The sequence below is a fragment of the Mus caroli genome, unplaced genomic scaffold (assembly GCF_978045245.1).
Source record: "Mus caroli unplaced genomic scaffold, Mus_caroli_1 scaffold_19, whole genome shotgun sequence".
NCBI lineage: Eukaryota > Metazoa > Chordata > Mammalia > Rodentia > Muridae > Mus > Mus caroli.
In genome coordinates this window covers 68,379,410-68,403,779 of record NW_028227274.1, presented here as the reverse complement: position 1 = coordinate 68,403,779, position 24,370 = coordinate 68,379,410, and the positions used below count along the sequence as shown (strand labels likewise).

The window sequence follows — 24,370 nt, the reverse complement described above, 5'->3', positions numbered from 1 at the left end:
TGATTCGAAGGCCTGGCTTTCCAGTAGGCACAGCTGAGTAGTGGTTTTGGTTTTCATGCCAGCCAAGGGCGACTAGCATGGCTAATTTTTCTATATTTTGAAAAACATCTTATTTGTATAAGGATATTTCTGAATTAATTTAGCTTCTTCATTTCCTCAAATGTTCTCTCGTGTCATCTTGTCTTGAGGATCTCAACACTGGATGCACAATGAAAATACCCAGGAGATTTATTGTTTTCTTGCTTGCTTACTTAGTGTCAAGACTACCCTGGAAAATGCTAATTCGCTTGGCAGGATGAGCATTGGTAACAACTACCTCTGTGGTCCTGCTCTATTCTGCAGTCTAACAACTGGCTGTTCTTTTTGTCTCTATTTTCTCTTAATATTACTTATTGAGCTCATATCTCTTCCTCATTGCACAGTGCTTGTTTCCTATTTCCCGAGAACTTAGGGCATAGAAAATAAATATTCATCTCAGATATACCTAAATATTAGAGCTACCCTCTTCAAAGGCTGAGAGATGGTAGGAAAAAACCCTTCAGGGGTCAGGGTTAAAGCATGCCCCAGGACCGTGCTATGAGATTGCAGGACCTTGAGTCTTAAGGGCTATTAGCTTCTGGATTGTTTATCTCTTCCATTTTCCCCATAAGACAATGAAAGTGTGAAGATGTAGAGAGACAGAATTAGTTATGGTGGAGCTCAGATGGGTACCAAGCCTGTGGTTCTTCTGGGAAAGCTCTACCTGCCACCATCAGAGAACTGATGAGTCCAGATAGAGAGAATTCATTTAATTCAGTATTGGTGGGTCAGCCTCCACACATGGCCTTCAAAGACAATAGGTTTATCATGCATAGTTTTAGCTATCAATTTGACACAACCTAGTCACCTGGGAAGAGAAAAATATCTCAATTGAAAAATTTCCTGAATCAGATTTACCTCTGTCCATGTCTATGAAGGACTGACTTGATTGGTTGATAAGCGAGTTTAGCTGACTGTGTTAGGTAACTCTTCCTAGGCATGTGATTTGGGGCTGTATAAGAACACTGGAAGGGAGCAAGCCAGTGAACAGCCTTCCCTCATGGTTTCTTCTTCAAGTTCCTTACCCTGCTTGTATTCCTACCTAGACTTCCATCAATGATGGACTGTCACCACCAGAGAATGTATGAGTCTCTTCCATTCAAAATAGGTGACTCAGCCTCCATGTGTGGCCTACAAACACAATACAACCATGCCTCACAAGTATAAGCAAAATAAATTCTTTTCTCTAAGAAACTTTCAATCACTGTTGCTTTTATCACAGCAATAGAAAGTGAACTAGATCAAAACCAAACATCTTTATCAGCAGCAAAAAATCAGGAATGGCTTTTCATCATTTTGAGAACACAGCCTTCACCCCAAAGAAAATAAAAAATACTCTAATAAATGACAGTTACTTTGTCCTAAGAACATATATTCTTGTTACTCCAAATTCCATGTTCCAATATGGTATCAATTCTATTGGTTTTTATAGAAACAGGAAAAAAGTTATAAATCAAGACCTTTTATAAAAACCCTGAACTCTCAGTTGGGAGCGTCACAGCCTCCAGAGAAAGTCTTTCCTTTTGGCTTCAGATCCTGTCTGATGACATTCTTAGACTCTGGGTTAGTAGAAGTTGAGGGGTCTGTTTGCACATTCCAAAACAGATTTTGCCTGATAACTGATAAGGATGTTAGGATAAGCACAGACAAGACAGGGGCAGTACATGTGTATTTAGGAGGCCAAAGGTAGCCCAAGATAATTGGCTCTGGACCTGCAACATTCCAGCTCTCGAAAACACAGAGCTTATGTTCAGCCTGTCAGCCTCGGTAGGGTCAGGTAGAGAAAAGGCATCTAATTCAGAGTAAGGGGCTCAACTTGCATGTATGCTGTTCAAATAAAATAGGACATGAATGCCAGCAGTAGTAACTTTCCAGAGAAAAACTTATGAAGAGGATGGGCCTCTCCAGGCTCAAGACTTCCTGGCTCCTAGTTCTCAAACTAAATGCTATTGCTTATTTATAATTTTATCATTTAAATATTATGCCATTAGGTATTAATATAATTTAACCCAAGCTTTACCAACTCCAAAAATATGTGTTTATTGAGTTTATTTTTTTTAATTTAAGATTACAAAAATAATGAAATCGTTGATGGGGTAGAGATGAAGGCAAAGATCAATTTGTTCATTTTCAAAGTTTCATGTTAATCATGCCTGGGTCATTTTTGAGAAGAATATTTGTTACTGCATTTCTCAGGAATTTTAGCATATAAGTAAAAGAAAATTGGCATTCTTGGGTAGCTTTTACCTGATACAATTTTTTACTTTAGACTGTGAACTGATCTAATAATAAAAAGCAAACTTTCTAGATGCTGGGACTATGGTTCAGTGGTTAGGGGTGTTTGCTGGGTCATCAGGATCCCAGAATCTATGTAACAAGGTGCATGCAATATTCTTACATTGTGTGTTATTCAAGTTTTTAAAATTGCAATTTATCTGTGTGTGTGTGTGTCCTTGAATGTGTATGCAAGTGTGTATGTGGTGTGTATGTGTGTGTGAGTGTGTGTGTGTGTGTGTGTGTGTGTGCGTGTATAGGGAGGGAAGGGAACAGCTCAGAGGAAAACATGTAGGGGTAAGTTACCTCCTTCCACCAGAGATTGTATTAAGGATGTCCAACAAAATTATTTTTTGCCAGCTGAGCCATCTCACCAGCAGCAGACTAAGGACTATTTAACGATGAAATTCACCTTCGGATGGGTATCAGTTGATGGTGGTAGCACCTTTGGGAAATATATATATATGTTCAATTGTATAGCTTTGGGTGATTTACTTTATCATCAAAGACAGAAAATGTCTTTTTTTTTTCTAACTTAATGGGACATTTCTTCCCTCTGATGAATAGAGTCATAAATAAATCAACCAGGATTGCCTTTATTCTTAAGAGATCCATTGAAATCTAGTGCACCGACTTCACAGATCATAAAATGCAACTCCAGATAAAGCACTTCATACAATTTCCCTAGGGTATGATATGTGGATATCTTAACATTAAATATATATTGTATTATATTGGACTTCTGCACGGAAGCAACATTTTTATGGTTATGCAGAGCTATCATTGTTTTCTTCTAAGAAAATTACATACTTGAAATATAAATAGGATAAATTATAGAGTATTGTTTTTCACTATAGTGACTACTATCCCTCTAGTGAAATACAACTCGAACAAATAACTGAAGCATGAACTTATGAGGAATTTTCTTCTTGTTTTGTTTTTGAGGTGTTAGAAATGAAACCAAGGCCCTTGTGCGTGCTAATCCCACCCTCTGCCACTGAATTGTATCTCAAGTTTGTATACTTTTACAGTATGCAAGAAAATGGCATAACCTAGCTTCCCTTAATAACATACTCCTCCTTCTTTGGCAGCCATACAACCTGTGCTGTGGCTCACAGTACAATCTGCTGAACCTTTTGTAAACGAACTGTAGAGCTTTCCCCCAATGTCTTTGCCATTAGAAGTCATATTATACTGAACAAAATCGTAAGTGTTCCACATCCATCTATTCAATCCTTTTCTCAAGATTATTACAAATAGTCGTTGTAGATTCATCTGTGAAAGGCTGTATCCACGTGAAACTTGGTATATTTTGAGATGGCAGAGAAAGTTTGTTTTCTAAGAGTGCATTTCAATGCTCCACCCCGTGTCTTTACTCACACATACCACATACTCATCTCCTTAATAAAGAATGTCCCATCTTAACTGCTATCAGGTCAATTTGTCACAATGACTTCGTTGGAATTATTCATTTTTTTCTGTTTACAATTCTTCTTATGACATTTATTTGTTTATAGTTTTGTCCACTTTTCTGTTGAAACCTTCTATGCATTAGGCAGTTGAAGTGATGCCATATATTATGTGATGCTTTTAAACCTGACTCTTACTTATCCAGCCATCTCTGGTTGTGGTCATTTTCTCCGGTTATCATATTATTCACTATTAACTGATGCCCATCCTCATAGCTGCTCAGAGTTTATTGTGTTGTTATTTTTACCCTATATAATAGATAAAGCACTGAGTGCAGCAACAAGCTCTATCTAGCAATTCTTGGGCCACATCCAGACCATTAACTTTCTTAAAAGATGTTTGCCTCCTAGACTAAATTTATTTTTTAAATTTGCCTTATACTTAATTTTGTTTGGTTTTCAAAATCATAAACTTGATTTTCAGTACTTCCAAAATCAATCATAAAACTGGTTTAAAGCAATAATTACCACTGAAAACATGGTCTTCCCCTCTCTTCAAAACTTGAGAAGCCTTTCATCAGTGTATGCTTAGTCACCACCTTACCCATCATATCTACATGAATGATAGCTAGCCTCATTGTTGCACATCTGAGCCTGTTGACCCATGACTTACCAGCCCCAATTATTGACAATTTGAGTCAGATAAATCGTTGGGTGGTTGGAAATCTGTCAAGTGAATTATCTGTTAGCTGTAGCTCTGCAACTTTTATTCACTAGATGTCCCTAGCTCATGCTCTACCACCCACTTTTGACAACCAACTAATGCTCAAACTATCACTAAGTCCTCTAGAAAAGAACTTGTACTTGTTTCTTTGTAGATTATGTCCTTAGAATGTGGAGTGTCTGATGGTGGTCCAAACCTATAGAAGATGCAAGCTCAGTCTACAGCAGTGGAGGTCACATTTTGCTCTCCCTGCTCAAATCACCCTTTTGTGAGTGGTTGCAGACAAGTGGAAATGGATATCTGATTTGGGCCTTGGAAGCTAAAGTAGAGGGAATAGTTTATGGCTTCTTCTCAGACAAGGGTTGTGTGAATTAAGATGAGACATTTTGAGCACTGAGAAAGACACATGATAGTGAGATTCTGTAAGCTGCAACACCTCTACCTCCATCAGTAGATTGACCAAAGATGTAGAACCAAAAGTCAATGTTACTCAAGGTTCAAGAAAGTCAGGAGCCATCTAAGCTCTCAGCATCTTCTGTGTTGTTCCTGGATAATCATTATTGAAGATGTATTTTCCTTTCCAGCAATAGTGAAGGTGCACAACACATTACCAACTTGAATGAGGTGTTATTTTATCTTTTCTTCCCTTGCTTTGGAAGACTGAGGTTTATTGACATTTAGATGGTTGTCGCTGTCCCCTCCTTACTGTTGGTCTTTGCTTCCTGGCTCAGGCCTTGCTCTTATATCACTTATCTGATGATTCTTTATTCAATATTTTTCCTTGGGACTAGCTGAAGAATATTGTTATACCCAAATTGGCTTTTTTGTTTTTGTTTTTTCCATTCTGACCAAACCCATCACCTCTATACTCTAATGAAAGAATTTAAATTTCTAATTGTTTGATGATCATTCTTCTCTACTTTCTTTAACTGCTCTGATAGTTTTCTTATTTGCATAGTTATACTTGTATTGTTATATCTATAGATTATATGACAAGTTTAAATATATGGACTCACCTGGAACCCAAGACAAGCAGAAGACATCTTTAGGACAGAATGAGAGGTGACATGTTTCTGGGCTATGATCACTTTCTGAGTTTCATTAGGTTCCTAAACATAACAGAGGCTGGGTCAAGGACTATGCATTGTCCAATATCACTCCAGATTTGTTGATGGGACCCACAATTATTTGAAAACTTAGTACTAATGGTTAAAGAATATTGGTGGTAGTGAAGAAAAATAGCTGTATCAATTCCTCATTCTTGATCTTTTGATTAGCATGTCATTCATTCATTCATCTATGCACTTAATATTTATTGAATATTTGTATTATTTCTAGCACTGGAGCTAATGAAGTTAAGTAAAACTGAAATAGAATCTCCTCCTTTATGACCATACATCTCCAGAGGGGAAGGGACAGTACAATAAGCAAATCAATAACCTGGCTTCATAAAGCAGCTGTATATGACAAACACAAGTCATGTGAGAGAGGCTTATTGGAACTGAAGACGGTGTTATTTTTATTACATTTGTAATTACATCACTATCACTTTCTCCCTTCCATTTCCTCTCTCGAGCTCCTCCCAAGTTCCCTCCTTCCAACACCTTCCATGTCTTCCAACTCTCAATTAATAGCCTATCCAACTCTGGTTCTTTTTTTTTTTTTTTAAAGATTTATTTATTATATGTAAGTACACTGTAGCTGTCTTCAGACACTCGAGAAGAGGGCGCCAGATCTCGTTACGGATGGTTGTTAGCCACCATGTGGTTGCTGGGATTTGAACTCTGGACCTTTGGAAGAGCAGTCGGGCGCTCTTACCCACTGAGCCATCTCACCAGCCCCCAACTCTGGTTCTTATTGTTACATATCTGTATGTCTATGTACATGCAAGTATATAAATATAACCTCTGTATCAGTGCTTTTTTGTGTGCATGTGGTCTCATGGCTGACAACTTTGTATTAAGCAATGATGGGACTCATCCCTGAGGGAGGTTAAGTCTCCCTCTCTCAGGAGCCTGCAGTTTCCTCTAGTTTCTTATCCAGGGGTGTGACCCAATGAGATCGCTTCCTTCATTCCTTGTTAGCATGTCTATTGATACTGCCACTTTTCAGATCTTATTTATGCAGCACTCTCCAAGAGAGTGCTTTGTAGCAGATTTCTAGTATTCTGGCTCTTATAATCTTTCCACCCTGTTTCCATATTTTTCCTGAGTCATAGTTGCAAGAAGTGAGTTGTAGATGTGTCCATTGGAGATGGGGTCCCCATAATCCAGCATCTCTGTGTTGTGTCTGGTTGTGGCTTTCTATGATGTTCCCCATTTGCTGTAAAGAAGTTTCTTTGATGGGGGGTGAGAGCTATACTTATTGTGGAAAAAAGGATAAGATTTAGAGTATAGTTGGGAATTAGGCTTATCTAGCAAAGTGATGGTAGTAGATTCTCTTCCAAGATCCCTAAACCCTCAGGCCCCAGGATGCTTGCTAAGTTTCTAGTATCTGGAAGGGTTTCCCTCCTATTGAGTGGTCCTTAAACCTTATCAGAGAGATATTGGTTACTAATGTTTGTACTGCTTACTACACCTTTAGATATATCTTGTCATGTTGATCATTGTTGTGGTCCAAAGGTGTTTACAGCTAGGAAGAACAACTAATTGCTTCCCTCCCTAAAAAGCTTGCAATTATTTTCAGTTACCATGGAAAGCAGGTAGCAGGCAAGAGGCTTTAAGGTCAGCTAGAAGATGCTATTTTAGATAAGCAATCAGGGTGTGCTCCAATGACAGGGAAGGAGTGGGCTGTGTAAAGCTCAGGGAAAGGTCTATCAAAGAAAGAAGGGGTGTAAATCTTGATCAGAGAAAGAAAATCAAGCAGAACATTGTGACCAGAAAGGAATGCAAGAGAAAGGACATTAAGAATGTCTCAAATATTAGGTGAACAACATGAGCCCTTGGGATTTTTGTTTCCAACTACATGTAATGAGAGGTCTTTAGGAGAAGTAGTTTGGGCTGTTGTTAAGAGGAAAATGAAATGAGTTAGACTAGCAAATAGATGACTGTCATAGCATGGTAAGAAACAAAGGAGATATGGTGTTCATCATGAGCAGCAGACACAAGAAGCATAGAGCAGATCTAGGGTATATCTCAAGGTAACCATGCTACTGACATAGCTGAAGAGCTAAACAAGAAAAACCAGTCAAGGTTGATTTCTTAGCTTCAGTATTAAGCCACTGAGTGACTGAAACCATTCAGTGAGTCGATCATATATTTAATTATGACAGTGTTGGGGGTTCATTGAGTTATTGGGAATCAGTCAGTTAATTATTTGGAGAAAGAGCAAAAGAAAAAATTTATTTGGTGAAGGCAAATGACAAACATTATTCAAAAAAGAGTAGAGGCAAGGTGCTGTGATCAGAGGGCTAGGAAGCCTCTTAGACTACAGAGAGCTCTCACAGATGACAACACACAGGCTTGGGGTATGGGAATATCCAGTGTTTTCCAGATAAGCTTTTCATAGTTGATACAATCATCATTGTCCTCATGTCCTGCTAGCAGCACGCTAATCTCTTTCTCTGTTATCTTCCCACCTAACATGACATTAACATCATGGGTTTCAGCCCCCATGATGTTAACAGTCCCTACCTTGCCAACCACCCAAAGGCACCCAAAGTGCTTTTAGCACAGTCTTCATTAAATTTCCTGGTCCTTGTTCTTGGCCACAGTCTGAAATATGGCAAGGAAGTGCTCCAAGTCAAGCACTTTACATTCAACTCATCATTCTTGGGGTTCCCTGTAGGCTTAAGATTTTAAAATTTACTTTTAATAAGGGTTCTCAAACCCCTCAAGCCCTTCCTCTTCTAATCTACTGTACTAAGGTAGGGGAGAAAAGATGGTGAATAGGACAAGAGGATGTGAACCTGTTTGGAAGTAGTTCTTTAGGGGACTATTCCATTCGCTATCAAGATACCAGCAGTCCAGTTCAGTAATGTCAGGATACCAAAAAACAAATCAGTAGTGGTGGCACAATCCAGCAGAAACAGCCAGGCATCTACTGAATCACCACGAGTCAGCAGGAGTAACCAGAACCATATGGGAAGCCAGCACAAGGTCTCTGCTCTGCCTCTAGCAACAAAGTGAAGATTGATGAAGATGTGAGAGGAAGGAAGTGGTGCAAAGCTAGCTTTGTAAGCACAATGTCATTTCCATTGAGTCCTATTTATACTTCCAAACATCATGTGTCCTCCCACAGGTCTTGCCTCAGCAAAACAACAGTCTGTATTGTATCACATGACTTCCACTTCAATTCCCTAGGAACTTGAGTACATGGGCATTGGTAGGGTTCTGGACCAAGGTGCTCATCACATCCCCTCTTTCACTCTATAGGATTTTTGTCATCACCTGTTTAGTCAAGAAGCCTGAAAAAGTCTTAACTATGAAGTTGGGCCCTTGGTGAAGTCATACATGTTGACTTCTCATATCCTTGGGACATTTTCCTACAGTAATAAGGAAATCAGTTCTGATACTAAAACACACAATTTGGAAGAAGTTTGCATCTTTGGAAGTGATTGTATTAAATAGTCATGATGAAGGGAAAGATGTCTTAGATACCTTTCAGGTTACTCTGACAAAATGCCCTGACAAAGACACCTAAATGGAGAAAGGGCTGTATTTGTCTGACAGGTACAGGTTACAGTCAATCATGACAGGTATGGGTTTATCACAGCAATGCAATTATCATACCAATGGGAGCTGGTCACACTAAATTCTATCAGAAGTGAGCAATGTGTGTGTGTGCGTGCGTGTGTGTGTGTGTGTGTGTGTGTGTGTGTGTGTGTGTGTGTGCTACTGCTCATTTTGCTTTTGGACTCCTATGCAGTTCAGGATCCCATACCTAAGGAGATATACTACTCATAGTAGGTGGGTATTCTCATTTCGATTAATATAATCAAGATAACCCCCTACAGACATGCTAATAGGCTTATTTCCCATGTGGTTTTAGATCTTGTCAAGTTGACAATTCATAGGAACTGTCACAGCAAGCAATCAGTCCTAATTATATCCCCTTCTTCTAATTCAGTATCCCCTGGGCTGTTCCTATTTAAAATGAGCTCAGCACCACGGATGGCCTGGGGGCCTGTTAGAAGTGGAGAAACATGGATCTCACCACTGTCTAATTGAATCAGAACCTGTGCTTTAACAACATTCCCCCATGAGATTCCTATGTCAGTTAAAGTAGACAGTGAGGAGGGAATCACTCAATCACAAAGAAACATCAGATAAAGTCAGACTGGGAGACAAATGACAGGGTAAGAAGGGAAAGTCTCCAAAATTCTCAAGAGGAGAATGGAGATTAGTTCATTAAAGTAAAGTAAGAGGCATAGTAACTAAATGCAACTCTTTATTCTATATGGGAAGTGGATCTTACCGTGCTAAAAGATAGCGTTAGAATACCTGGTCAAGCATGAATGGATCCTTGGATGAAGGATATAGGGGAGACTTTTTTTTTAATATATCAATTTTTTTTTTTTTACTTTTTATTAGGTATTTTCCTCATTTACATTTCCAATGCTATCCCAAAAGTCCCCCATACCCTCCCACCCACTTCCCTACCCACCCGCTCCCACTTTTTGGCCCTGGCGTTCCCCTGTACTGGGGCATATAAAGTTTGTGTGTCCAATGGGCCTCTCTTTCCAGTGATGGCCGACTGGCCATCTTTTGATACATATGCAGCTAAAGTCAAGAGCTCCGGGGTACTGGCTAGTTCATAATGTTGCACCTACAGGGTTGCAGATCTCTTTAGCTCCTTGGATACTTTCTCTAGGGGAGACTTTTAAATGCATGTTCAAAGGGTCAAAAGCAAATAGTTTTATTCTTTGTTCAGTTTTTGCTGTCATTTGCTGTGAACCAACTGAAAGGAGATGGTGCTAAGAGTCTTTTCTATCCAAGTGCTTATTGAGCATCCTTGCAGCTTCGCATAGAAGGTAATCCTCCATCTAGGACTTGTAGGCACTCTCCACAAACCCCCTTCCTATGCTGCTGTAGATGGCATCCCAGGCGAGGAAGGGGAGCATCATATGTCAGAGAGACAACCAGAGAAACCTCCTGGGGTACGATTCTCAGCCATATTTAGTTCCAGGAAAGCCAGAAACACTGTCGAAATATTTATAACTCTCAGCCATAAATTTTACAATTTGTTTAGTTTGTATTAGTAATTGCCTAATATTAGAGATTTTATAGTTGTCTTTTCTGTGCTTAACTAATTTATTCATTTATATTTAAAGTTGACACACTTAGTGATCTTAAGTACTTGCTTCATGGACTCTATACTCCATTCCTGTAGTCTCAGGAGGTATGGCATGCAGATTGAAAATAAAGACCAGCCTTGGCTATTGAGTAATTTTAAGGCCAACCATGGTAACTTTTTAAAAATATTTTTTATTATGTATTTTCCTCAATTACATTTCCAGTGCTATCCCAAAAGCCCCCCATACCCTCCCCCCCTACCCACCCATTCCCACTTTTTGGCCCTGGCATTCCCCAAATGGTTGAAGCTGGAGGACATCATCCTGAGTGAAGTAACACAATTACAAAAGAACTCAAATGATATGTACTCACGGATAAGTAGATATTAGCCCAGAAACTTAGTATACCCAAGATATAAGATACAATTTACAAAACACATGAAACTGAAGAACGAGGACCAAAGTGTGGACACTTTGCCCCTTCTTAGAATTGGGAACAATCACCCATGGAAGGAGTTACAGAGACAAAGTTTGGAGTTGAGACAAAAGGATGGACCATCTAGAGACTGCCATATCCAGGGATCCATCCCATAATCAGCCTCCAAACGATGACACCATTGCACACACTAGCAAGAGTTTGCTGAAAGGATCCTGATATAGCTGTCTCTTGTGAGACTATGCCGGGGCCTAGCAAACACAGAAGTGGATGCTTACAGTTAGCTATTGGATGGATCACAGGGCCCCCAATGGAGGAGCTAGAGAAAGTATCCAAGGAGCTAAAGAGATCTGCAACCCTGTAGGTACAACAACATTATGAACTAACCAGTACCCAGAGCTCTTGACTCTAGCTGCATATGTATCAAAAGATGGCCTAGTCGGCCATCACTGGAAAGAGAGGCCCATTGAACATGCAAACTTTATACAACCATGGTAACTTAAGACGATGCTGACACAGTCTTGCACATAACTCAGAGGTAGTAGATTAGTTACTTTTCACACTACTAAAAATGAAGATGATATAAACTTGTGTTTGTGTGTGTGCGTGTATGTGTGTGTGTGTGTGTGCGCGCACATGTAATCTTTAAAGGTTTAGATTTTATTCATTGCTTCTTCACACTCTGCATTTGTCATCATCTAGAGAGGCTCAGGCATATTGTGTTAACAAGGGATCCTGTGTCTGAGCTGTTTCTTTTACACTTAGGCAGATCCAGCCAGATCCTAAAGGAAGATCTCTCTCTCTCTCTCTCTCTCTCTCTCTCTCTCTCTCTCTCTCTCTCTCTCTCTCTCTCTGTCTCTCTGTCTGTCTGTCTCACTCTCTCTCTCTCTCTCTCTCTCTCTCTCTCACACACACACACACACACACACACACACACACACACACACACCATTCCAGGTTGGCATTTCCGGGTCCTTGGCATCTCCTGGTCAGCCCATTCCTCTACAACCAATGTACCAATGTACACTGTATCACAATGCCTGATATAAGCAATTTAAGAGAGGAAGGTCTTATTTTGGCTTATGGTTTAGGGTGCACTGATGCAGCTGTGTCTGCTATGGCATTGGTAGCAGGCAGAATGATCTGTGCACATCTCCACAGATCAGGAGGCAGAGAAAGATCAACTGTAAGTGAAATCTGTAACATTCCAGCTCCACTGTTATGCCCCTATCTGCCAGCTAGACCCCATGTGCAAAGATTCTACACCTTTTCCAAAGAATGCCATCAGCTGAGGACTCACTGTTTAAGCCATAACGACCACTAAAGTAGAGTATGTACCTCCCAATAAATGAGAATTTTCTCATGAAAGTATTTTACATTGTGTCTGCACCCTTATCAGCCAAACTAATTCGTCAGTAAATTAATGCTTGGCTTCTTGAGAGGCTAAGAAGGTTTCAACTTTGATTTATACAGGAGCAAAGATGTTAGAGAACATAGCAATGTCTACCACCCATGGATCGAGATCATGCCATGTACCAATGAGTGCAAAGGCATACATACTAATAGAGAGGTTTAAAATTAGCTGGTGGTCGGCCATGTTACTTTTTTATTGACCAAACAAAATCAATTTAATTTTTTAAACATTCAAAATACAAAGCACCTGTTGTGTCTATACTCGCAGCTTTAAGATGATGCACACATTTCAATACCCCAACTTCACTAAAGTCGTGGAAATGATATGAATCAGTTGAAGAAACAGAAAAACACAAAACATAATCATAATCAATAAATATCTGTCTGTGCTCAAAAGGGCGCCTCATTATTTAACACAAGGAAACTGAGCACACAGCTACAGCACATCATCCTAACATCTCACCGATCAAGCGGCTTGTAGAATTACCAACTGAGCACACACCTACAGCACATCCTAACATCTCACCGATCAAGCGGCTTGTAGAATTACCAACTGAGCACACACCTACAGCACATCCTAACATCTCACCGATCAAGCAGCTCGGAGAATTACCAACTGAGCACACACCTACAGCACATCCTAACATCTCACCGATCAAGTGGCTCGGAGAATTACCAATGTTAACTCATCTCTGTGTTTAGTTTGCCTTCCAGCTTCTATCAACCACATGGTAATTCTGAAATGTGGCTTCTATAATTATTCAGGAACCATGTAGCACCTTCTTATGACACTTCCTGTCCTGTTGCTGTGGTTGATGGGTGGCAGGGTCTGCTTTGACCCATGCAATAGCTGAGCATCTAATCACACACTACTGACCATTAGCCCCAAGAGCCATTGTCTGTTTCCTCATTTTATCTGTTGAATCTATCATTAAAATTGTACAAAAAAAAAATAACCCAAAAAAACAAAAAAACAAAAACAAAACAAACAAAAAAAAAACCTCTTGGTGCTATAGTTTAGGCCCCAGTAATAAGAACTGTGGAGTAGATCATGTGCCTCAGAAAGTACCTGGACCCAGGAAAACAATAAGGGACATAAGGGGACAGACTTTAATTGAACTTGAGCCTAGAGCCCAGAGTTAAGAGCACAACTCCAACCTCCAAGAAACAGCTAACCACAGACTGCTGAGCCAGAGGGTATATCCTGGGTTACGCCTGGAGTTTGGGGGTGGCTTATTATAGAGTCATATTTCAGGGAAGTTTAGCTAATGCTTTAGTCAAAGACAAGCATTTGGAAACAAGCCTGGTTGGAACTACTTCAGTTAAGGACATGCAAATGATTATAAATTAATTATTCACTTCATCATTTAAAAATCAAGCAAGGTTTTATTAACTATCAAACATGTCGAGATTAATTTCTTGGAAAATGAGCTGTCTTTAATTAGTTGCCACGTGAAGAACATACCCATTCTATGTATTCTAGTGTTCTCAGTTGTGTTAATTTCGTTAAAGGTTAATTAATAAACTAAGCAATCATAACTGTAACCTTCTAACTGACCTGCTCTTCAGCATTGAAGTAAGGCGAAGGCTCGAGAACAATTGAGTTTAATACCTCACTGAAAGTTTACCATGATGGCGAGAGCTTTTACATCAGTTATATGGAGAGTCGGTGCCTCCAGTGCAGATCCCACGGAGAAGGCAGGGGAGGAGACAAGTTGAGTTCAAAGATGATGTCTTTAGGAGACTGACCTGGGCCTGTATTCCTATGCTGACAGTTGTACTGAAGTATGAATGGTGTGCAGTAAGCCACACGAAATTAAAGTGTACAATGTGGTAACTTGGCTGGGTATAGAGTCTTGAAGCCATCATCAGAGTCAGGATGGTAGACATGCCTGTCCCCCCTAGTGTCTTGATGGTTTCCAATCCCTTGTGCATCTCATCCTCATTGTTGGTAAAATTAATTTTCAGACTCCACTGTGGGCTTGATAACTCTTATGCTCCTAGTGCATTTGACAAAAATTAATCCCCGGGAATACGTGTTTCTTTTTGTTTGTTTGTTTTTGTTTTTTGTTTTTTGTTTTTTGAGACAGGGTTTCTCTGTAGCCCTGGCTGTCCTGGAACTCACTTTGTAGACCAGGCTGGCCTTGAACTCAGAAATCTGCCTGCCTCTGCCTCCCAAGTGTTGGAATTAAAGGCGTGTGCCACCACTCCCAGCAGAATATGTGTTTCTTAAACATTTAACAAATCGGTCAGCTGTGAGAGGAATAAAGCTTTATTCCTCAGCTTCATTGAGGAATGAAGAATGAGATAGACCTTTTGTAGTGCCTCCAGTTACCTAGTAGAGAAGGAAGTAGAAGACAAACTAAAATAAAGCACGCCTTGCTAAGTACTGAGCAGCACAGTAAAACCTTCAAGTGCCTCACTTCACAATGAAACATCCATCAGGGATGGGAACGGCTACATCCATTCACCCCAAGTCAGTGTTTGGTTGGAAGAAAAGAGCGGTCTGTCCAAAAAAAGTGAAGGAAGTGGAGCAAGGAGGCCGAGTCAGGTATGTTTACCAACGAGGGGGCATGGTAAGGTCAGACATGGAATTAGGGCTGGCACATTCTGACACCATAGTTCCTCAACTCTGAAAAACTAGCATAGGGCTGTGTGGAGAGGAGTCTATTTGACAGAAATTAACTCCTACTGTGTGTGTGCTGCTTTAACCACCTGCTTTATAACTACACGTCAATGGATGCTGTCTGTACCAAATGAATGAAAGATCACTTGTTGATCCAAATCTTCTATTATTAGGATAATAAACACTCAACAGACAGGCAGATGGTAAATATTTTAGGCCTATGGATTATGTAGCAACTATTTTGTTAGAACTACACTCAACATTTTCTCTATGTCAAGAATGAGCAAGAATCAAGCTTCTGATTTATAAACTGTATTTATTTGATAAAACTAATCTTTAAAAATACTTCTTTATACATAACATATATTGGACATTAAGATTATAAAATTTATTCCCTGGAAGCTCTCAGGGGTCCTATTAGTGGGCATTGTTGTTCATTCTATGGGGTTGGAATCCCCTTCAGCTCCTTCAGTCATTCTCCTAACTCTTCTATAGGGGTCCCCTGGATCAGTCCAATTGTTGGCTGTATCTGCATCTGTATTAGTCAGGGGCTGGTAGAGCCTCTCAGAGGACAGCTATACCTGGCTCCTGTCAGCAAGTACTTCTTGGCATCAGCCAGAGGTCTGGGTTTGGTGTCTGCAGATGGGATGGGTCCCAAGGTGGGGTGGTCTCTAGATACCTTTCCTTAAGTCTCTGCTCCATCTTTTGTCCCTGTATTTTTTTTAAGACAGGAACAATTCTGGCTTAAAAATTTCAAGATGGGTGAGTGGGCCCATCTCTCATCTGGGGGCTGTGCCTATCTACTGAAGATGGCCTCTATGGGTTCTATCTCCCCTTTGTTGGGTATTTCAGCTAATGTCATCCCCACTGTGTCCTGGGAGTCCCTAGGGACTAAACCACCAATGAGAGAGTATACATGGGTGGGTCCATGACTGCAGCAACATATGTAGCAGAGGACTGTCTTATCTGGCATCAAAGGGAGGGGAGGCCCTTAGTCCTGTGGCAGCTTGATGCCCCAACATAGAGGGTGGGTGGGTAGGGGAGTGCCTCTTAGAGGGAAAGGGGAGAGGGGCTGTGATGGAGATTTGTGGAGACCAGACTGGGAATGGGGACAACATTTGAAATGTAAATAAATAAAAAACAATTTAAAAAGTTTATAAAATTTTTTTATTTAACTCAGGGAGCAAAAATATAAACCAATAATTGGGATTTCTGAGGAAGTGTGTATGTGTGTGTGTGTGTCTGTGTGTGTATGTATGTGTGTGTATAGCATTGTTACTTAGAACATGAGAACATTATTATTATAAGCATACTAAACTCCAACATTGATTTTATCTTTACTTAACTACTCAGTACCTTATATAGATTCTCCTACTCACTCTTTCCTTCTTTATTTTTTCTTAAAAAATAATTATGCGCTGGAGAGATGGCTCAGTTGGTAGAGTGCTTGTTGTGCAACCATAAGCACATTGAGTTTGATAACTAACACCCAAATAATGAGCTGGCCCTGGTGTTCACAAACACACACACACACACACATACCAACCAGCATACCACTCACGCACACCAATCCCCATACATGCACACACATAAGAACACATATACACTGGGCATGGTTACATGTGCCTTTAGTCCCAGCACTCAGAGACAGAGACAGATAGATTTCTGTGAGTTCAAGGCCAGTCTGATCTATATAGTGAATTCCAGGACAGCCAGGGCTATTTAGAAAAATTGTGCTTCAAACAAACAAATAAACAACACACACACACACACACACACACACACACACGCACGCACAACTATTCTTAAAGAACTAATTGGATATACTTATTTGGTAAAGTTACACAAATCCTCTCACTAAAGTTATAAAAAAGACAATGCTTGCTAGGTATATAATGAAATACGACTTCTCAATATAAGAGTGGTATCAACACAAGAATAATCAAAAGACAATATCAGCATCTAAAACCAATTCTATCTTTTTAGTAGACTTATGGTGATATTTACCTTGAATAACCACTTTTAAAGCTGTGACTACACCCTTCAGAGAGTTTGTATTGGAAGATACTGAAGTTGATAAAATTTGAATGTTTAAATGTGTGTGAGTGTTTTTCTGAATTGATATTCATCTTATTAATTACCTGTGTTTGTGTTGTGTGTGTAAACTTACACCAAGTGTGTACAGTTGCCCTGAGAGGTTGGAAGAAGGCCTAAGATCTCATACAGTTGGAGGTGCAGTGATTGTGAGCCAGCTAGCATGGGTGAAAACCAAGCTTTCGTCCCCGGGAAAAGTGGGACATGCTCTTAACACTGAACTCTGTCCCGAGGTTTTCATTAATCACCTCTCTCTTGCATCTCCCATCCCACTTAAGCCCTTGTGGACATTTTTCTCCAATTTCACTTTCATATTACAGCTTTACTGTCTAGTTCTTTGTGTACTATATTATTTCTTATGGTTTCACGGGAAACTGGATACGATCATGACATTTTTTACATTTTACTTTCAGGAAGAAATCCTGCTCCCAGGGGCAATATTACTCAGTGGGTTACATCCACTTCAGATTTTTTTCCCCTGGGGACTACACTAATGCCAACAGAAATTTAGAAAGAGGAGCACTTTGTTGAGGGGGCAATTTAAACCTCTTTGTGGAGAATAATACAGTGGTTTAAACATGAGCAGAAATAGCGTGTTCTATAAAGTCAGACTTTATAGGCATCAGACTTCTCACTTCCATGATAAGGCATCAGCTTTCCTACAACAGCTCCTATGTACTCGTGGGTACCATTATCAAACAACACATTCTGGCCACTTCCTGAGCAACCTTGGAGTGACTTATTTTCAAGTCTTCTTGCCTCAGAATGTAGCCACATAAGTTCCCCACTCTGACATCACTTCTTTGATGAAGTCAAAGTTCATGAGCACCAGTTTGCCAAAAGCTTATTTCCTATTGAACTCCTTGCTTGATTTTCCTCAATTATTTATTAACATCATTTCTCAGAGCTGAGGGCAATTTGCAAAACAGCCCCAGGCACTCCCCCTAAGTATTTACCATAAGGACATTCCTCTAGTCATAACTCAGGGTGAGCACAAAGCCTCATTCTGAACATGAAAGAAATTTCCCTTTGGTCCTAATCCTGTGAATGGATTAAGGTTTCTCTTGAGCAACACATTTGCTTGTCTTGCCGTTGACACAGTGAATGAATCATGTCTTGAGTGTTAAGTGTGACTGTTAAAGCAGGCATTCTCTCTACTAGCCCAGCCTGTCCTTCAACTTTTCCTTTACCCCTTTCCTTCCTCATCTCATTTGAATATCATTTTGTTGTTATTTTGCATTTTAAGATGAAAGACAAAAAATATACAAATGTATGCAAACCATAAAGCTGGATGGATGGCACACAAGAAACACATATAAATAACATGAATGAGGAAACTAAAACATTATTAGAAACCCCAGTGAAACTTCTCAGTCACCGTCTAAATAACCACAGGGTGACCACTGTCATGATTTGTAATGTTATGGATTAGATCTGCCGGACTCTAACATTCTTAAGTATGAAACCCCACAGGATATATTATTGTGGAAGAATTGAGTTATTCAGAAGTATGCTGGTGCAATTCACTAAGTTCATTGCTGTCAGAGTTCATTCTTGCTGCTGAGTAAAATTCTGTTTTGTGACTATACATTATTTTTAATTGTATTCTTAGTGGATATGAGGAGAGCTTTTAAATTTGTGGCTAAGAGACAGATGCAATAAATGACTTCTGGTAGATGTATTGTAAAGTTTCAGGTACCATGCCTATGCATTTAGAACAGAGTCTATCCAGTTGGGAACCATTTCCTAAAATAGACCTGTTTACACCCCTACTAGCAAGAAATGAATATTTTGCTTGTTCTGTGTCCTCATCAACCCCTGGCTATACCCATACTGACAGGTGCATAGGTGATTTCTTTTTCATTTTCTGAAAACTGCTAATAGTGATCACTGTTCCCTACTTCTGGGTCATTGCTTTTTTGTTATTGTTGTTGGTGGTGATGGTTTTTTTTCTGTTCTGTAAAGAGCCCACTCTGTTATTCATTGTAATTATCTACCTTAATTTTTATACTCTATTACTATTAGAGAAAAATCAATATTTTTCTATAATAAAAGAGAAAGCTTAAAAGTAAAAGCAGATGTTGAATGTCGGGTTTACCATATACCAAACTCTTTGTGGACAGAGAAGCTCAGCATTTACTGCTAAGAAACAATAGCTGAGGCAACAGTGTCACCAATCACACCTTTTTCATTGTGGAATTCTATACTTTCTGTCCTGAGTCCAATATGAATGTAAATTCTTGGAGGTCACTTGTGCTGAACAAGCCTTAAATAGTCATTGAAACTGCCAATCTTAGGACACTTAAAAATGACCTCTAAACCATTTAAAACAAGAAGCCTTGTATGAAAAATGCGATAGAGAGAGAGAGAGAGAGAGAGAGAGAGAGAGAGAGAGAGAGAGAGAGAGAGAGAGAGAAAAGCAGCCTGCTCATGTCCAGTGCGCCACAGAATGAGACATTCCTCAGAGAATTTTACTGAGAGCACTAAACACCATAATGCTTATTAAAACAAAATTCACCAGGGGTGGTGGTTCATGCCCATGATCCCAGTGTTTGGGAGGGAAGGCAGGATCAGCAGTCCCGAGCAAGCCTGGGCTATGGGGACAGCCTCTCTAAAGACTGACTTCCCACTGAAGAGAAATGCTGTCATCAGGGATATATTCTCCAAAACTCAATTCAGCTCTTAAAGTTCTATATAGATGAAAAATCATAATGAGATACTCATAGTACAAATAGGATAACTCCTCTGTTGCAGATGGATATGATTATAGTCTTAGCCAATGAGACAAAAATGTAAAGTTGAATTTTTAAGGATAAGGTATTGAAATGTTTGGCTGCTGTGATAACATTCGCATTAATTCACTAGATGAATTAAGGTGTTCCTTAAAAGTTTCAAATTTTGTTTAAATGTTTGTTCATTAGAATTGAGAACAATTTTGTGGTCTTCAACTAGAATATTGACCACAGTTTAGTTGTGCGTAATGCTGTACAAGTTCGTGAATGTCAACATTTCCTCTTTATACTGGAAGGTTTAGTCACAGCTTCCCTGGAGTTACTGAGTGTGAGATAGTGATTGATCCAGCTGTGCTACCCAGATCATTGGAGGTCACTAGGAGGATAGAAATGTTCTCTGGACCTCTAGGACTGAGTTGAGAGTAAAGAACCTGCCTCAAATCATACAAGCCACAAACTCATGGGGCTAGGGGCTAACTGAACTATTTCCAGTATTTCAAAAGCTTTTACTCAAACATTTGAAACTCGGTGAATAGATTTTTGTACCAAAACTGAGTGAGGTATTAGCTTAGAAGGAGTTATACTTTAAATATTAAAAGTTTAATGATCATTTGTACTGAAAATGAGTGAGGGATTAGCTTAGAAGGAGTTATACCTTAAATATTAAAAGCTTATTGATAATTATTAAAGATCAAATAGGTTTAGCAAATATTTTATTTTTTATTTCTAACTCCAAAATAAAAATTTCAAGGAAAATTTCATCTTGACAATGGTAGTCTCATGAAAAAGTAGAAAAAAAAATTAACTTGTCAGTGTGTGTGCGGTGTGTGTGTGTGTGTGTGTGCGTGTGTGTGTGTGTGCTCATAGAGGACTTTGAGGCTGATCTTGCACTTGAACAGTCTTCCTCCAGCCTCATTCTTTGGCATGCTGGGATTACAGCATGCACAGGCCACCAGACCTGGTTGTTTTGGTAAAACATCTGCAGTTAGTTGGAGAAAGTTGATTCCAAACAGTGATGACAACTGAGAACAGAATGGCTGGGTGCAAGCAAGTACTGTTCCTGACTGTTACAAATCTGCTTTTGTCACTAATGACAGGGGACAACATTGTGCATCCAAGAAGAGCCAAGGCTTTTTGTGGTTCCTTCTATTATATCAAACTGTAGGGGAGGGAGCTGCTAATAGCTTAACTTAACTGAGCCATTACATCATAAGAAATACAGGGAAGGCTTCAAAGCTCTTTATCTGATTTTCATGCAGAAAATGCACATATTGAAAGAATCTCCTTTCTTTGCTCTAGACAGCTGATGGTAAATCACTTTCCCAAGAGTCTGAGATGTATTGCTCTGACTCATTTCCACAAAGGTGCATTTTTAACATGTAATGTCTCAGCTAAAATCAGATTCGCTAAAACTAAACACAGACTAGATAGCCACTTATACATACTGCTATCAAATGTGTCATTACATAAGCTGATGTAGGACTGTATTGTCACAGTGACTGTCTTAATTAAGGTTAACTATGGCTATAATGAAGCACCATGACCAAAAGCAAGTTAGGGAGGAAAGGGTTTATTTAGCATCCACTTCTACATCATAGTCCATCACTGAAAGGCATGACAGGAACTTAATCGGTGTTAGAATCCTGGAGCAGGAGCTGATGCAGAGGCCATGGAGGAGTGCTGCTTATTGGCTTGCTCATCATGCCTTGCTCGCCCTGCTTTCCTATAGAACTCAGGACCACTAGCCTAGGGCTGGACCCTCTCCCATCAATCCCTGATAAGAAAATGCTCAACAGTCTTGCAAATAGCCCAATCAATGGAGACATTTTCTTAATTGAGACTCCCTTCTCTCAGATGACTTTATCTTGTCAAGTTGACATAAATCTAGCAAGCATAGTGACATAAAAATAAACCATATTTTCCTATATCCTTAATTCTTTTTAAATATAATTTTCTTCTATTTACCAACTTATTGGCATGGTTATTGAAATGACTAAAAATGTCTTCTTGTAATTGTGTTCATGGTTAAAGTTGTCAGAGCCCACTTATGCTGTGACTTCTCAGAAATCAGAGTTTCCTGAGATTAAAATTGCATGCTAATGTTATACACTAAACAGAGCCTTCTCTGCAGTATTTTCCTTTACAATAAGCTCCAAATTAGGTTTTCCCGTTTTCACATTCTAAGAAAGTGAGGCAAAATAAGATTAGAAGTTACCATAAGGTCAGAGCCCATGGATGGCCCAGATTCAATTGTAATTGCATGCCCAGTGTGGAAAACATGGCTAAAATAGTTTCCTGACCTTACAGTCAGATTGCCCTACTGTCTAACGTTCTAAGCAGGCATAGGTCTAGAAGTTACACCCTCAGCAGTAGGTAGGACAACCAGCATGGCCTGGGAGTCCAGTCTTGTGACTGGTTAGTCATGCTCTGCAGTTTCCTTCAACTGGGGAGGAGTTGATTTTTATTTGTGATTAGGCAGACTCCATGTGAACTAGCAATCAGCAGAAGGTATGGGCACACCCTTCTTCTGCCTGCCCAGCACACCCTACCTTTCCTGTCATTCATTGCAGGATCGGAGTGATCTGGAAACCTTGAAGTTCAACAGCGTGGAGTCTAAGGCAGAAGAACTTGTGAAGAGGATTTTTCATAGGCTCAGAGCCAGTATTAAGACCATAAAGTCTGTAGCTCATACCACAAATGGCATGAGAGAAAAAAATCTAATACATTTGTTGTTTAAATCTGTTTATCCATCCATCCATCCATCCAAGTATTCACCTACTTACCTACCTACCTACCTACCTACCTACCTACCTACCTACCTATTCTTGAACTGAAGATTGTATCACACATGCATAATCCTATTACCAGAGAGGTGGAGGTAGAAGGATTGGAATTTCAAATTCTATTTGTCTGAAGGTAATCTAAAACAAGAAGACATAAAAGTGAGAATAGGACTTGGCAGAGTGAGGGTGAGGGTAAGAAGGGATAGAGGGAAGAACATAGGTAGGATGAATTATATATGTATATGACACTGACAAAGAATACATTCACTAAAAGTTAATTAAGGAAAGGAAAATCTTTAAGGGGACTGGAGAGCAGGCTTAGCAGTTAAGAGCACCTCCCACTTAGGGTAGCTAACAACACCCTGTAATTCAAACTCCAAAGGGCTCTGATACCTTCTTCTGGCCTCTGCTGACACAAACACACACAGACACACTCACACATGGGGGGGGCACTCTTTTAAAAATGGAAGAGAAAAGGAAATAAATACTGTTAAGGTAGCCACAGATTGTCATGTCAATCATAGGCTCTACTCCACAGGTAAATATGTGATTCACTTCGTGTTTTATGGTTCTGTTTCATATTTCTAAATGGTTTGTTAGCCTAGTAATTATTATTCAGCCATCTTACACAACACTCACTAACTTTATGTGATCATAATTGAGGACGCTCTTAGCTTTCTTACACATGCTCATTTCCAGAATCTCCCTCACCCCACCTTCCACATGGCAAATATTATACTGATTATATTCACACAAGAACGAAGCAGTGTTCTATCACACATTTCCTTCTTCATACTACTTTGTTTTGTTCTTCCTGGAGTTCCTAATATACTTTTAAATGCTATGTAGTACTATGTACAACATACTCAGCTACCCAAAACTGCTTTCAAATTGTGTCAGGCAGAGCAGTCTAGTTGCTGAAATAGCCCAACACAATCCCAATATCTTCACACAAGGTTTCTTCTTGTTCATGTCATAGCTTAGAAATAGCGGCCGGGATTATGATCTTTTGGGGGTCATAACTTTTCTTCCCCTAGAAACTTTACCGTCTTCTAGGGTTTCAACGTGCTTCCTTCTTTCTGTTTCTGAATGCTATCGAGGGCAGGGGGAAGTATGTGTAGGAAGAAAATGGGTTTTCTCAGGATCCATGTTAAGGATGTAGCCTAGCACTGATACCCATCATTCTTGCCACAGACCGTTGGCTGGAACTCTATTGAATGTGTCCTAACATGCAGGGAGCACAGAAAGAAATCTAGAGGGATGCTCCGGAGAGCAGAGGTGATCTAGGGGCCACCAGGGTTACTTGCCTGGTGCCCAGGCACCAATGCTAGCTACCATCTTTCTTTTGATTGGAACTGGACCTACTGCAAGCCTTCCTCCTGCCTGTCCCCTGGCCTGCTTCCTGAAAACTCTTCTGGAGAACTCTAATTTCTCTCTCATGTTAGATGTGAGTTTTCCAGGTTTCATCTCTTCCTGTTTCTTGATTTATCAGCTTGTTTCAGCGAGGCTGTTTTTTTTAAAATCTATATAGAAGAATGAATACTTTGAAGTGGTCAAAAGTGTGAAAAT

General features: G+C 39.7%; 1 protein-coding gene and 1 pseudogene across 1 annotated transcript in view; one reads left to right on the top strand and one right to left on the bottom strand.

The window, feature by feature from the left end:
• The window catches only part of Rab27b (RAB27B, member RAS oncogene family), a 150,513-nt gene that overhangs the window by 65,905 nt on the left and 60,238 nt on the right, over window positions 1–24,370 (top strand). The window lies entirely within an intron of this gene.
• LOC110284556 (myosin light polypeptide 6 pseudogene) lies at window positions 7,887–8,834 on the bottom strand (annotated as a pseudogene).